Below are 10,012 nucleotides of genomic sequence, written 5' to 3' on the forward strand. Positions count from 1 at the left end.
ATTGCCTTGTCGCTGGGGGTTAACTAATTGCCTTGTCGCTGGGGGTTAACTAATTGCCTTGTCGCTGGGGGTTAACTAATTGCCTTGTCGCTGGGGGTTAACTAATTGCCTTGTCGCTGGGGGTTAACTAATTGCCTTGTCGCTGGGGGTTAACTAATTGCCTTGTCGCTGGGGGTTAACTAATTGCCTTGTCGCTGGGGGTTAACTAATTGCCTTGTCGCTGGGGGTTAACTGCCTTGTCGTTGGGGGTTAACTGCCTTGTTGTTGGGGGTTAACTGCCTTGTCGTTGGGGGTTAACTGCCTTGTTGTTGGGGGTTAACTGCCTTGCTGTTGGGGTTAACTGCCTTGTCGTTGGGGGTTAACTGCCTTGTTGTTGGGGTTAACTGCCTTGTCGCTGGGGGTTAACTGCCTTGTCGCTGGGGGTTAACTGCCTTGTTGTTGGGGTTAACTGCCTTGTCGCTGGGGGTTAACTGCCTTGTCGCTGGGGGTTAACTGCCTTGTTGTTGGGGTTAACTGCCTTGTCGCTGGGGTTAACTGCCTTGCTGTTGGGGGTACCCACCGTCTGCCTCTCAGAGAGATGGATTCAACACCACTATGTACCCACCGTCTGCCTCTCAGAGAGATGGACTCAATACCACTATGTACCCACCGTAGGTACAGTGCTTTTTAGAGCACAGTCTGATAACAGTGATAAATGACTCTTCACGCCACCAGTTTATCCTCTGGGATAACAAAAACGGATGAAAATCTGTAGCGGCAACGAGGTGCAGCGACGCGGGAGATAATGATGATGATGCCAAACTAAAGCCTTGTGCTGCTTTCTCACTTTGCTGCTAAAAATACTGGTGAGAACACACACACACACACACACACACACACACACACACACACACACACACACACATTGGATCTGAGCTGATGGTGGGATCCTCCAGGAGACAGGGAGAGATGGAGCTGAGCTGATGGTGGAAGCCTCCAGGAGACAGGGAAAGATGGAGCTGAGCTGATGGTGGAAGCCTCCAGGAGACAGGGAGAGATGGAGCTGAGCTGATGGTGGGAGCCTCCAGGAGACAGGGAGAGATGGAACTGAGCTGATGGTGGGATCCTCCAGGAGACAGGGAGAGATGGAGCTGAGCTGATGGTGGGAGCCTCCAGGAGACAGGGAGAGATGGAGCTGAGCTGATGGTGGGAGCCTCCAGGAGACAGGGAGACATGGAGCTGAGCTGATGGTGGGATCCTCCAGGAGACAGGGAGAGATGGAGCTGAGCTGATGGTGGGATCCTCCAGGAGACAGGGAGAGATGGAGCTGAGCTGATGGTGGGATCTTCCAGGAGAGATGGAGCTGAGCTGATGGTGGGAGCCTCTAGGAGAGAGGGAGAGATGGAGCTGAGCTGATGGTGGGATCCTCCAGGAGACAGGGAGAGATGGAGCTGAGCTGATGGTGGGATCTTCCAGGAGAGATGGAGCTGAGCTGATGGTGGGAGCCTCCAGGAGACAGGGAGAGATGGAGCTGAGCTGATGGTGGGATCCTCCAGGAGACAGGGAGAGATGGAGCTGAGCTGATGGTGGGATCCTCCAGGAGACAGGGAGAGATGGAGCTGAGCTGATGGTGGGATCTTCCAGGAGAGATGGAGCTGAGCTGATGGTGGGATCCTCCAGGAGACAGGGAGAGATGGAGCTGAGCTGATGGTGGGATCCTCCAGGAGACAGGGAGAGATGGAGCTGAGCTGATGGTGGGATCCTCCAGGAGACAGGGAGAGATGGAGCTGAGCTGATGGTGGGATCCTCCAGGAGACAGGGAGAGATGGAGCTGAGCTGATGGTGGGATCCTCCAGGAGACAGGGAGAGATGGAGCTGAGCTGATGGTGGGATCCTCCAGGAGACAGGGAGAGATGGAGCTGAGCTGATGGTGGGAGCCTCCAGGAGACAGGGAGAGATGGAGCTGAGCTGATGGTGGGATCCTCCAGGAGACAGGGAGAGTACCACATTGCTGCTCTGTTCTGTACAGATAACCTGCCTGATTGGCACAGCTCAAACTAGTGACAGATTAAAGACCCGAATGTTTGTAGCTCTTCACTCAATGTGTGTGTGTGTGTGTGTGTGTGTGTGTGTGTGTGTGTGTGTGTGTGTGTGTGTGTGTGTGTGTGGCAATACTGCTTCTGACAGATAACACACACACACCAACAAATTAGCTAGCTAGACTGGACCATCTCTGGTAGTTCAGTAACTCAGTAAAGGCGTGTCAGGCCTCAAGCCATAATACAGAGGATGAATCTGATCTGACAACACAGAGGAATCTGATCTGACAACAGAGGAGTTAGTGGGAGTGGGGGAATGGCACCCTCCCAATTTCAGGAGTCAGTGGAGTGGGGGAATGGCACCCTCCCAATTCAGACGATAGGGAGGGATGAATACAATGGTGGTGAATGAATACCGTGATTAATATTCTAGATAATTGTTCTATGTAATCTTGAGTAGTGCCCTGTACTGGGCAGTACTGCCTTTCTATGGACGCTGACCCTGTCACCTAGGGGAGTTAGGTTTGGGTCTTAAGCGTTCTGGGACAAATGATGTTGAGAAAATACCATCAAATATGGAATGGAGAATGGAAAATGGTGTTACAGATAGAAGAACCTGGTTCAATCTGGCTAGATCCAAAGTGCATTTGTAATTATGATCAGTACTTTAAAAAAAATATATATATATATATTAAAAAAGGATTTCCCCCCTGCAATTTAAACCAACCAAAGCTCCGAAGTACAGCAATGGCTCATGGCATAATTACATATTTTTCAATATGTTTCCATGGCAACAGGAGGCTGCATCTCACATCAACCACGTGATGAGTAAGTGGCTGATCTTTCTTCTTCAGCAGGGTGTCAAAGGGGGTGAAACAAAGAAGGAACAGAGAGAGGGGGGTGAGAGAGGGGGTGGAGAGGAGAGAGCGAGAGAGAGAGCGGGGGAGAGAGCGAGCAGGTGGGGGGGAGAAAGGGTAGGGGAGAGAGTGGTAGAGAGCGAGAGAGGGGTAAAGAGCGAGAGAGAGGGGAGGAGGGAGAGAGCGAGAGAGAGAGCGGGGGAAAGAGCGAGCAGGTGGGGGGGGGAAGGGTAGGGGGGAGAGAGAGGAGGAGAGAGCGAGAGAGGGGGGGACAGCATCCCTCATTCTCTCTGTGTGAAGGAGAAAAACGGCCTCTCAGGGCAGCAGCTCTATATTTATCCGACCGCTCATCACTTTGCTTCAGGCCACGGAAGACAGAAACCAGGCAGAATAGAGCGGCCCAGTTTTGTCCTCCTCTTCTCTCTCTCCCACCCTCCTACCCCAGAGGACACTGGGAGCTTTTGTCCTTGCAAAAGAAGTCAAGAACGATCCAAGAGCGGGGCGGAGGGAGGATAGCAGGTGATCTGTGATATTTCACATGTACTGAACACCACAGCATGTAGGGAGCTGCTTCTGAAACCTGAATCACTACTGCAGCTTCGGCTTCAGCACTCGCTAGAAATGTCTTGTCAGTGGTGGGATGCTGTGCTAGAACTCCTGTATCAAAGCCAGGATGTATCAGGTGTGAGGGTTCCCCTTTCTGCTTACTTAGGCTTCACACACACATGTACTATAACGGTATGAATTTCAGCTTTTGGTAGCTTCCCTTCACTCTCCAGGGTGTTGTACTTTTTCAGCTTGACGTTGACAAGGGATTTTTAGTTCTATCCGCCACTCACCTGGGAGATGTACTTCCTCCAGAGAGGCTCCTCCTCATTGATGTCGAACTCATTCCAGCCATGGTAGGCACGGCGACGGGTGACCTCACTGTGGGTCAGGCCGTACTGCAGGTCAGCCTGAGGGAAGGAGCATGGTTACCAACAACAACGGTGTCAGGTGACTAGCGTGTGATGGTGAGATGAGGGGCTCACCCTTCAGTGTGCTGGTGTTGTTTGACAGTTCAGTGATGCTGACTAGGCCTAACTCGTGTCACCTAGCTATCTTAAGATGAATGCACTAACTAAGTCTGGATAAGAGTGTCTGGCTAAACGACTCAAATGTCTATGCACTAATGGTAGTGGAATAAAATGTTCGTAAACTCTACATTTTTCACTGTGCCATACGTACCTGCAGGACACACGTTACTTCGTTCACTGGTAATTCACTGGCCTTTTTTGAAGTTAGTACTGGAACCATGGTCTCATCTTCACATTGGGGTTGTCTCTCGGAAAGCTGCAACAGACAGACAATAACATTAGGAGAAACAAGACATATCCATTATCTTTGTATATAGCCCCGGTATTGGTATTTTATTGTGTTACTATTTTACTTTAGTTTATTTAGCAAATGTTTCTTACTTTTTAAAAAACTCTGTATTGTTAGTTAAGGGCTGGTAAGTAAGCATTTCACAGTAAAGTCTACACCTGTTGTATTCGGCGCATGTGACAAACAATTTGATTTAACACAATCAAAAATGTAATTCCTTACATATTTAGTGCAGTCCAGGCAGCATGATGCTAAAACTACACCCACAGAGATTAGATGGTAGCCCTTGTCATCATGCCATAGCCTTTGCTATATCATAGCTTTAAGACTAAGCCTGCACTTCGCTCCACTATGCTAATGCTAGTTCTGCCATTAGGCCAGATGTTCTACTGACCCCCAGGTTCCGCCAGGCAGCCAAACAATATCACCCATACGAGGTCACCGAGGTCAGGCATACCAGGACTAAGGCACAAACATGTTTCATGACAATAAACAAATCAACAGCTTTTTTGTGATCGCTTTTTCAAAATACAAAAAAAGCATGCTGGGAAAAAGGGTACTTCACAGCAATGTACCATGTGCCAACTGGTTGCAATGCAGAGCTAAGTTATCTAATCCATCAACTGAGGTCCAGCAAAAGGCAGTCTGCTGTGCTCCCTCTGCCAACATAGACAGTCAACACCTGTGGTTACTCGTCAGCCCTCCTCGTCAAACAAACCATGTCCCTCTGTTACCGTAGAGAGGATTGTAGGCAGGCGATGACACAGTAACCGTACAACAGGCAGGGGGATGAATGACCTGTCCTGTGCCTCTTCATCGCCACCCGCCCGCACCTCCTGAGGTATCCAACCAACATCTGTCTGTGTCTCACAACTCCCCCAGAACAACCAAAATCCCACTCCTTCTCCTCCCTCGCCTGGTGTCTTCCCTCTCTCCTCTCCGCCATTTACATGAGACAAAGTATCTTACATAAGTAAGGAGGCTGGAGAGTGTTCTGTTAGCCTGAGAGGATTCCATCTAATTAAGAGTGACAAGAGCTTAAACCTGGATCAGACTCTCTCTGTCTCCCCTCATCTTCACTCCCTCTCCCCTTCTCCCCCCCTCTCAATCCACTCGGTGTAGAATAATGAATGAAAAGGTCACACTTCTTTCTGTGGAACTGAAGAACTCTAGAAGAAAAACTGTAGAGAAGGAGAGGGCCTAGAGGCATGGAGGAGTGAATGAGTAGAGAACCCTCGCTCCTCCTGTCCTCATCCTTCCTCTCTCTTTACCATCTTCCAACCGCTCTTTACTGCTCTCTCTCTTTAGTCTTCTCCCTACTCAGGTTCTGACAAGAGGCAGTAATTCCCACTCTACAGGGTTACTCATTTCCTGGCCAGCCAGATAGGCTAGCTACCTGGAGCAGAGGCATGGCCAGCCAGATAGGCCTACAGGTCTTTCCAAACAAGTTGTGTTCTCATGTACAGATTTAGAATAATGAGGCAAGTCAAAAACCTACTGCTCGATCAATCAAAAAAGCCAACAAAACAAAGGTTTATCTATTTTACACAGAAAGACACTATAGTTCGCTAAATGAAGAGTTAGATTAAGTAGCCTTCTTTAAGGGCCTCCCGGGTGGCGCAGTGATCTAGGGCACTGCATCGCAGCGCTAGCTGCGCCACCAAAGTCTCTGGGTTCGCGCCCAGGCTCTGTCGCAGCCGGCCGCGACCGGGAGGTCCGTGGGGCGACGCACAATTGGCCTAGCGTCGTCCGGGTTAGGGAGGGTTTGGCCGGTAGGGATATCCTTGTCTATAGGAGGATAGATCTCCAGGAACAGAGTTGGAGTGAAAGCCTACAGGAGGATAGATCTCCAGGAACAGAGTTGGAGAGCTCTGGTCTAGATGTAACGCTGTGCTTCAGGCGTTGCTGGAGGCCTATCCTATGAGGACAATCTGAAGAAGTGTAAGGTGTGCTATGCTTCAACCATGACCTTAACCCCTGCAATAGAAAAAAAAGCTCCTTACGGGTGTGACAAGTTCTCCAGCAAACCTTTTTTCAAGTGGTGACTAGCGAGCCAATCCATTCTCTCGGCTACACTGACAGAATGGGATCCTCTAACATTCTGAGAGGCAAAGGGGTAGAGGGAGAGAGGCGGAAGGGTAGAGGGAGAGAGGCGGAAGGGTAGAGGGAGAGAGGCGGAAGGGTAGAGGGAGAGAGGCGGAAGGGTAGAGGGAGAGAGGCGGAAGGGTAGAGGGAGAGAGGCGGAAGGGTAGAGGGAGAGAGGCGGAAGGGTAGAGGGAGAGAGGCGGAAGGGTAGAGGGAGAGAGGCGGAAGGGTAGAGGGAGAGAGGCGGAAGGGTAGAGGGAGAGAGGCGGAAGGGTAGAGGGAGAGAGGCGGAAGGGTAGAGGGAGAGGGGCGGAAGGGTAGAGGGAGAGGGGCGGAAGGGTAGAGGGAGAGGGGCGGAAGGGTAGAGGGAGAGGGGCGGAAGGGTAGAGGGAGAGGGGCGGAAGGGTAGAGGGAGAGGGGCGGAAGGGTAGAGGGAGAGAGGCGGAAGGGTAGAGGGAGAGAGGCGGAAGGGTAGAGGGAGAGAGGTGGAGACGGGTGGGGGATTTGTCCATAACATGGATGTGTCCTCTGGTTGAGTATTCTGACTTACTTCATTCTTCTTCTTTTATACATGCAACTCTTCACCTGTCTGTGTAATTTAGTGTCCAGTTGAAATGACATGTTATTACAGTTAGGCTTATACCATGGCTTGGCTGAATACTCCATTCTGATTGGTCGAGAGAGTGTTGTATTTTATGATATACGCAACACAAAACCTGCTATACTGTAGAACGCCACACCAGGCAGCGGCAAGTTGATACCGTGAGAAAGGGGCTTTGAAAGAAAGATGAGGGTGGTGATAAGGCTAGGTTACTGCTGTACGCTGACTCACCTTCCCCTATGCTCACTACCAGCTTCTTAGTGTAAACACAGAGTCAAATCAAACAAACGTAGTTATACGTCAGCGTTTCTACTCTCGCTTCAGAACAACTGTGATCAGGAAGACAAAGGAGGAAGGATTTTCCATACTACAATTTGATCACAAGTTAATTCATCCACTCCATCCTGTGTCCCTGACTGTGTCAATCCATCACATTTCACTCCACATCTCCTTGTCAATCCATCTTGTTGGAGACCCCTGCGTAAAACTAACCCTATATGGACACAGTGACAGACAGACTAACCTTACGGACACAGTGACAGACTAACCCTATGGACACAGTGCAAACAACAGTGCTGTTAATTTGACTAAACTTTCTAACCCATTGGCCAACCGCATTTAGGCTATGTTACCACCAAGCCAACCGCATTTAGGCTATGTTACCACCAAGCCAACCGCATTTAGGCTATGTTACCACCAAGCCAACCGCATTTAGGCTATGTTACCACCAAGCCAACCGCATTTAGGCTATGTTACCTCCAAGCCAACCGCATTTAGGCTATGTTACCTCCAAGCCAACAGCATTTAGGCTATGTTACCTCCAAGCCAACCGCATTTAGGCTATGTTACCACCAAGCCAACCGCATTTAGGCTATGTTACCTCCAAGCCAACATCATTTAGACTATGTTACCACCAAGCCAACCGCATTTAGGCTATGTTACCACCAAGCCAACCGCATTTAGGCTATGTTACCTCCAAGCCAACAGCATTTAGGCTAAGCCAACAAAGAGAACTCAGTAACCTTGCCCACAGAGAACCAAACACACAGATGCAATCTGTCTTGCACACACACAAAAGGTGTTGGATCCAAGTCCATTGTAGGACCAAGCAGGCCAGGGTTCAAATGCATGGACTATTTAAATGGTTGTATTTAAAAATACATTTGTCTGTGTATTTCAGTATTTTCAAATACATGCCCAAACACTCCAAGTTTATTTACAAATACATTCTAATATTCAAATACTTGTATTTTCAAGGAGAAAATATCTAAATACTTACAAAATGTCTTTGAAATAAGGCTTTATTGAAATACCCTAAATGGTATTTGAACCCTGGTCTGTTGACAGTAGTGCATTCATCATAAGGTAGCTAGGTGAGAGAACAACATACTACAGGTGTTGTTTCCTGGTCCAGGTCGGTTATTATCTTTGTAAATAAGGCTGCTACCTGTCAATATCAACAGGTTGAGTGGCTGAATCACAGTCCGGGGAATCTGTTTCTCCCCCTTTCTCAAGCAAACAAAGAGAAAATCAGTAGCCTATCACACAGAGAATCAAACACACAACTGCAAATTGTCTCACACACACCCTCTCTCACAAAAAGACTGGCTAGACTTGACAGACTGCACATACTATTATAGGTGTAGTTACCGGGTCCTGGTTGGCCATTATCGTTGTAGATCAGGCTGCTACCTGTCAATATCAACAGGTTGACTGGCTGAATTAGTTTGTCTCTCTCAAGCTGATAAGAGGCAAAGGTACAATCGGAGTATTGTGCTTCCACAGGGTCTGATCTGAACATGGTCAACACACGCCTACTTTAACACACGCCTACTGAGTAGCCATAAGGAGGAGGAGCACCAGGAACAAAGAGGAGCAACCAGGTCAAATAACAAGACCCGTTGACAGGTCAATGGAAAGGAGAGATCAGATCAAACAAGACATTGTGAGAGGTCAATGGAAAGGAGAGATCAGATCAAACAAGACATTGTGAGAGGTCAATGGAAAGGAGAGATCAGATCAAACAAGACATTGTGAGAGGTCAATGGAAAGGAGAGATCAGATCAAACAAGACATTGTGAGAGGTCAATGGAAAGGAGAGATCCGATCAAACAAGACATTGTGAGAGGTCAATGGAAAGGAGAGATCCGATCAAACAAGACATTGTGAGAGGTCAATGGAAAGGAGAGATCCGATCAAACAAGACCCGTTGACAGGTCAATGGAAAGGAGAGATCCGATCAAACAAGACATCGTGAGAGGTCAATGGAAAGGAGAGATCCGATCAAACAAGACCCGTTGACAGGTCAATGGAAAGGAGAGATCCGATCAAACAAGACATTGTGAGAGGTCAATGGAAAGGAGAGATCAGATCAAACAAGACATTGTGAGAGGTCAATGGAAAGGAGAGATCAGATCAAACAAGACCCGTTGACAGGTCAATGGAAAGGAGAGATCAGATCAAACAAGACATTGTGAGAGGTCAATGGAAAGGAGAGATCAGATCAAACAAGACATTGTGAGAGGTCAATGGAAAGGAGAGATCAGATCAAACAAGACATTGTGAGAGGTCAATGGAAAGGAGAGATCAGATCAAACAAGACATTGTGAGAGGTCAATGGAAAGGAGAGATCAGATCAAACAAGACCCGTTGACAGGTCAATGGAAAGGAGAGATCAGATCAAACAAGACCCGTTGACAGGTCAATGGAAAGGAGAGATCAGATCAAACAAGACCCGTTGACAGGTCAATGGAAAGGAGAGATCAGATCAAACAAGACATTGTGAGAGGTCAATGGAAAGGAGAGATCAGATCAAACAAGACATTGTGAGAGGTCAATGGAAAGGAGAGATCCGATCAAACAAGACCCGTTGACAGGTCAATGGAAAGGAGAGATCCGATCAAACAAGACCCGTTGACAGGTCAATGGAAAGGAGAGATCAGATCAAACAAGACCCGTTGACAGGTCAATGGAAAGGAGAGATCAGATCAAACAAGACATTGTGAGAGGTCAATGGAAAAGAGAGATCAGATCAAACAAGACCCGTTGACAGGTCAATGGAAAGGAGAGATCCGATCAAACAAGAC

This window comes from Salvelinus fontinalis, chromosome 35 (assembly GCF_029448725.1).
Source record: "Salvelinus fontinalis isolate EN_2023a chromosome 35, ASM2944872v1, whole genome shotgun sequence".
NCBI classification, from domain to species: Eukaryota; Metazoa; Chordata; class Actinopteri; order Salmoniformes; family Salmonidae; genus Salvelinus; species Salvelinus fontinalis.